The sequence below is a fragment of the Monodon monoceros genome, unplaced genomic scaffold (genome assembly GCF_005190385.1).
Source record: "Monodon monoceros isolate NGI ecotype Baffin Bay Population unplaced genomic scaffold, NGI_Narwhal_1 Contig7298_ctg1, whole genome shotgun sequence".
Lineage (NCBI taxonomy): Eukaryota > Metazoa > Chordata > Mammalia > Artiodactyla > Monodontidae > Monodon > Monodon monoceros.
In genome coordinates this window covers 1-5,908 of record NW_021702892.1, presented here as the reverse complement: position 1 = coordinate 5,908, position 5,908 = coordinate 1, and the positions used below count along the sequence as shown (strand labels likewise).

The window sequence follows — 5,908 nt, the reverse complement described above, 5'->3', positions numbered from 1 at the left end:
GGAAAGAACGTCCAGAAATGAAATGAACCATTAATGGAAAGGTTTTTTCAGGTTTGTTAGACACTGGAGCTGATGTCTCTGTTATGACGCAGATACACTGGCCTAAACATTGGCCCATTAGTCCTACTATTACAGAACTTCACGTAATAGGACAAAGTTCTTCTCCTATGCAAAGTAGTCAGTTTTTATTATGGCAAGATAGTGAGGGCCATTCAGGATACTTCCAGGCTTATGTTTTGCCTGGGCTACCTTTAAACCTCTGGGGCCAAGATATATTAAAAGAAATGGGAGTATTACTTTATAGTCCACACTCTCAAGTCTCTAATATGATGTTGGATCAAGGATTTCTTCCCACAAAAGGGCTGGGAACAAATCAACAAGGAACTGTCTATCCTATTGATGTGAAAATTAAAAAATGATAGACTAGGTTTGGGTTTTTCTTAGGGGCCTTGGATTCTCCTCCACTCACTGCTGATCCAATTACTTGGCTGACTGATGACCCTGTATGGGTGGACCAATGGCCCCTCACAAAGGAGAAATTAGAAGCTGCAGAACAATTAGTACTGAAACAATTAGGGCATTTAGAAATTTCCAGTAGTCCTTGGAATACTCCTATTTTTATTATCAAGAAAAAATCTGGAAAATATAGGTTATTACAGGATCTAAGAGCTGTTAATAAAACTATGCTAATAATGGGAACTCTTCAACCAGGCCTACCCTCTCCAACAGCCATACCACACAATTATCATCTTTTAGTTATAGATTTAAAAGATTGTTTTTTCACTATTCCTTTGTTTCCTGAAGATAGAAAACATTTTGCTTTTAGCTTGCCTTCCTTAAATTTTAAGGAAGCCATGAGGAGATTTCAATGGAAAGTATTGCCTCAGGGCATGGCAAATAGTTCTACATTATGCCAAAAATATGTGGCTCAGGCCTTGACTCCTGTGAGAAAAAGGTTTCCATCGTTATATCTCATACATTATATGGATGATATACTTTTAGCCACTGATAATATTTCTTTATTAGAGACTGCTTTTCAATTTTTACAACAGTCCTTACAATCATTTGGCTTGGTCGTTGCCTCAAAAAAAATTCAAAGACAATCTCCATTTTTATATTTGGGAAAATACATTGATAACACTACTATTAGGCCTCAAAGACTGCAAATTCGAGTTGATAATTTAAAAACATTAAATGGTTTTCAAAAATTAGTTGGAGATGTTAATTGGCTAAGGCCTTCCTTAAAACTTATTACTGCTCAATTACAGCCTTTGTTTGATATTCTTAAAGGTGACTCAGATCCTCCTTCTTCACGCTCTGTGACTCCAGAAGGATTTCAAGCTTTACAAATAGTCAATCAGTTCTACACAATTAACTAGAATTCATACTCACCTTCCAATTTTCTTAATAATTTGTCCAACTCCTCATGTGCCTACTGCCGTCTTATGGCAAACTGTTGGAATTATTGAATAGATTCATATGAAAACTACACCCTCTAAAGTTATTAACCCTTATTATGAACTTATTAGTAATTTAATAATGCAAGGTAGAACTAGATGCTTACAACCTATAAGTATAGAACCTTCTCAAATTATTATCCCTTATTCAGTTAGTCAACAAAATTGGCTTTTTCAACATAGTAATGAATGGGGTCTTGCTCTTGCAGCATTTTCAGGTACCTTGGAATGCCATTACCCTGCTGATAAATTGATCCAATTCAGCAAACTTAACTCATATCTTTCCTTCTATAATTAGGCAACAGCCTGTTCCTCATGTACCTTTGGTTTTTACGGACGGTTCTTCTTCAGGAGTGGCTACTGTAATCATTGACGACGGAACAAACCTCATTAAAGAAACTTCCTTGACTTCAGCTCAACGTGTTGAACTGTATGCTGTCATTATGGCTTTTAAACATTTGCCTTCTATATCTTTTAATTTGTTTTCTGATAGTAAATATCTTATTAGCTTATGATTTCTTCTGGAGACTGCGACCATAGGACATACTAATAACCCTGAATTATCATCCTCTTTTCGTTTGCTTCAACAGCTTATTCGTTCCCATGATGGTCCTGTTGCAGGTCTGTATATCCGTGCTCATTCTAACTTGCCTGGTCCATTGACTAAACTTAATGCGACTGCAGATGTTTTAACTCGATCTAAACGTGATCTTTATCCTGTACATCTTCCTCCCAAGAATAGAGTTGAAGTTACTCCTCCTCCTCAATCTCTTTTCCCTAAAGCAGGACATGTCCCAATTTACTGTACTCCTCCTTTCCGTTCGTCATGCTATCAAGAATGGCTAATGTACTGCATTCATTATCTTCATACTGTTGATACTCATGGTCCATGTCCTGGACACCCTCATATTACGGTAAGTTATGATCAAACTGCTTCACAAGCAGCACAGCCGTTACACGCTCTACACCGTCAGTCGACGGCTACATTACACACACAATTTTCCCTTACTCGTGAAGCCGCCCGACAAATTGTTAAGCAATGCCCACAATGCTTACCTCACCTTCCTGTTCCACATTATGTTGTTAATCCTCGTGGATTATTACCTAGACATTTATGGCAAATGGATGTTACTCATATCCCGTCTTTTGGGAAATTACAGTTTGTTCATGTCACTATCAATACTTATTCTGATTTCCTCTGTGCTACAGCACAGACCGGAGGAGCTACTAAACATGTTATCACTCATTTATTACACTGTTTTGCTTTCATGAACCTTCCCAAAATTATTAAAACAGATAATGGGCCCGCTGCCTTTGCAACATTTTGTAATTCATTACAAAATTACCCATATTACAGGCATTCCATATAACCCTCAAGGACAAGGTATTATAGAACGTGCAAATAGATCTTTAAAGCTAACTATTGAAAAAATAAAAAGGGGGGAATTGTATAGAACAACACCACATAACCTTATAAATCATGCTCTGTTTATTTTAAATGTTCTCACTGTTGACAAATTTGGCTGCTCTGCAGGGGGAAGGTTTGTGGCTGAGCCAAGATTGGCCTCTTAATCTCCGGAGGTCCTCTGGAAAGATCCGTTAACCAGCACTTGGCGTGGTCCTGATCCTGTGTTGATTTGGGGACGTGGTCACGTGTGTGTCTTATCCCAGATCAGCGCCTGGACCTTGCTGGCTTCCTGAGCGCTTAGTCAAGCAAATAGATGGCTCGCCACAGCTCACCTAGTTCAGAAGATGAAGAAGCTCTGCACCTCTCCGGAAAATTTGACAGTCTTGATTCAGAAAAAGAAGAAGAAGAGGAGACCACTTGCCAGGACGACTCAAAGGAGTGATGTTCCAACTTGGGGACAAATTAAACAACTGGTTTCACGAGCTCAAGAGTCAGTGAAACAACAGAGTAATCCTGTTACACCTGTAACTTTATTTTTGGTTATGTTGGCAACCATTTCATGTGTTCCCTCTGTTAATGCAGCAACTTACTAGGCCTATGTACCTGATCCTCCACTATTACAACCCATATCTTGGTCTGAAGCACAGTTTCCTGTATTTTACAATGATAACTGTTTATGGGCCTCTTATTGGGAATATAAAACAAATCAATATGTAAATTATACTAACTGGTTTAGTACCTATCCTGTCTGTCTTAGCCCATTGCATCTGGAAACTGGATGTGTAAAGGCTATTAGTTATGAGCATACAGATGTTTATGAGGGAACGGATCAATCAATGAGTTTGTCAGGCTCTCCAGGCATCCTTCGTTTTACAGGAACCAACATTACTCTTACATGCCCGGCTACCAGCCGACGAGAGGATCTTAAGGATACCATCATTTGGTATAAAATGGGCAAGCTATTAATATTAGAGGTCAAATCTCATACGCCTCACCACTTAGGGATTCCGCTATTACTATAGCCAAGGTTACAGGTGAAGATTCAGGAAATTATTTCTGTATGAAGCGTTTACTTGGAGGACAAGGGATACTTATAGCTGGACATAAGGTTACTATGCTTAACAGAAAATCAAAAAATCAATTGCCTCCTTTTATGACTGTTAACTTTCCTGGATCCAGTTTTGAACGTTGCAATGCATCTTGGAATAATAACCAAATATGGTGTACTATAGATTATACCAAGGTGTCAATTCTTATCTCTTCTTTTCCCATCATAGATAGGTTTATCACATTTCAAAAGAACAGGGATATATGGAAACTAGCTCTAACTTATTCCAGTACACCTGTTATAACTTGTGTTGCTCCTCCATATACACGTTTGTGTGGTTCTATTAACATTGGTAATTCTTCCAAAGGAGAATATAATATTAGCTGTGTTAATTGTATTTTTAGCAGTTGTATGTTCCCTTCTGCAGGAACGCAATCTGTGCTTATACTAAAGCAACCCATGTATGTTATGGTGCCTGTACATCTGAGAGAACCTTGGTGTGAAGATACTGGAGTACAGGCATGGGTGGAACTCTCTAAAGCCTTGCAGAGAAGGAGACGCTTTCTTGGGTGGCTAATAGTAAGTTTACTTGCCTCGGCTGCTCTGTCTGCTACCGTGGCTACTGCCGGTCTTGCTCTTTCACAGAGTATTCATCATGCTCACTTTGCTAATCAGTTATCTCAACATACCAGTCTTGCTTTATCTTTACAAAGTCACATAGATTTACAGATTAATAACAAGTTAGATGAATTTAAAAACGCAAATTTTGGGGATTGGAGATCAGATGGCAGCATTAAAATTGAGGATGCGTTTAGCTTGTCATGCAAAGTATACATGGATGTGTGTTACTCCTTAAAAGTTCAGTGACTGTATTTGGGAATGGGAAAAAGTAAAAATGCATCTGCTGAGTGTTTGGTCAGATAATAATATTAGTCTTGATCTTAAGAAATTAAATGCTGAAATTCAGGATATACAAAATACACATCTTGATGATGTTTCGCCAGAAGATGTAATTCGAACTTTACTGGATCATTTAAAGTGGTTAAACCCTCAGTCTTGGATTACTGGAAGGTTGTCAGGATTTATTACCCTGGCCATAATTTGCCTATTATTGATAGTAATCTTCTCATGTCTGTTTCGTATCCTCATGCAACAGTATACTACTCTCGGCACTAAACTTCATGGCATTATTTTGCAGCAAAAGTTAAAAAATAAAAAAGGGGGACCTGTGGGAAGCAGTCAGCCTTGAGAGCAGGTAAGGACATGCCAGGCATGCCGCCGCTGCTCGAAGGGACTGTCCCACTTGTTCCCCTCCTTCTTCCATTCCATGGGAGATAAATCACCAGGGCCCAGAGATCAGAAAGAATGTAAAATGAGACAAGCAAAGCTGTCTCCCCCCTGCACATGCAGGTTATTTTTGATGCTTCTGGGTTTATGGATTTTCTCCCAGGGAAGTTAACCTTGAGCCGAGGCAGTCTGTAGATAATGTAAACCACCATCTGGCAGCCTTCCTTTTTCTAGTCTAGATAATCTGCATCTGTAGCATAATAAAATTTGCCTTGCAACCATCAGTTGTCTCGGTCCTTCTGACCCCATTCGTCGGTGCTACTTCAGTTCCTTACGCCTTCCCTTCTGAACCTGGGCGGTGAAATCCTCTCTCTCTGGCTGGTCCGCGGCACACATGAATATATGTTTTTGTCTTGCTGTACTGCACCTGTGCTGTCTAGTAACAGATATTTTGTCTGCTAGTAGTGTTCTGGATTATGTCTCTCCACAGCGCTGAGGCAGTGCACCTATTCTGTAGTTGCAGCTGATGCCGAATGTATCCTAGCTGACAAATTATTGATTAATAAGAACTTGAATTTCTGAAAGATTGGTACTGTTAACCAAAATCTGAGCAAGGAGTCTCAAATGTAATTCTTAGCCAGAATTACATGTTAATGAACCGTTTAACAGTGTAAATCAAGGAACATCAGTGTAAGGATTTCTTTTAAT

At 39.0% G+C, this 5,908-nt stretch overlaps 1 long non-coding RNA gene across 1 annotated transcript; it reads left to right on the top strand.

The window, feature by feature from the left end:
- Positions 1–1,362: 1,362 nt before the first annotated feature.
- LOC114891240 lies at positions 1,363–4,096 on the top strand. Its single transcript, XR_003792436.1, has 2 exons — positions 1,363–2,371; positions 2,992–4,096. It is a non-coding gene; the product is annotated as an uncharacterized LOC114891240 (long non-coding RNA).
- Positions 4,097–5,908: the final 1,812 nt, after the last annotated feature.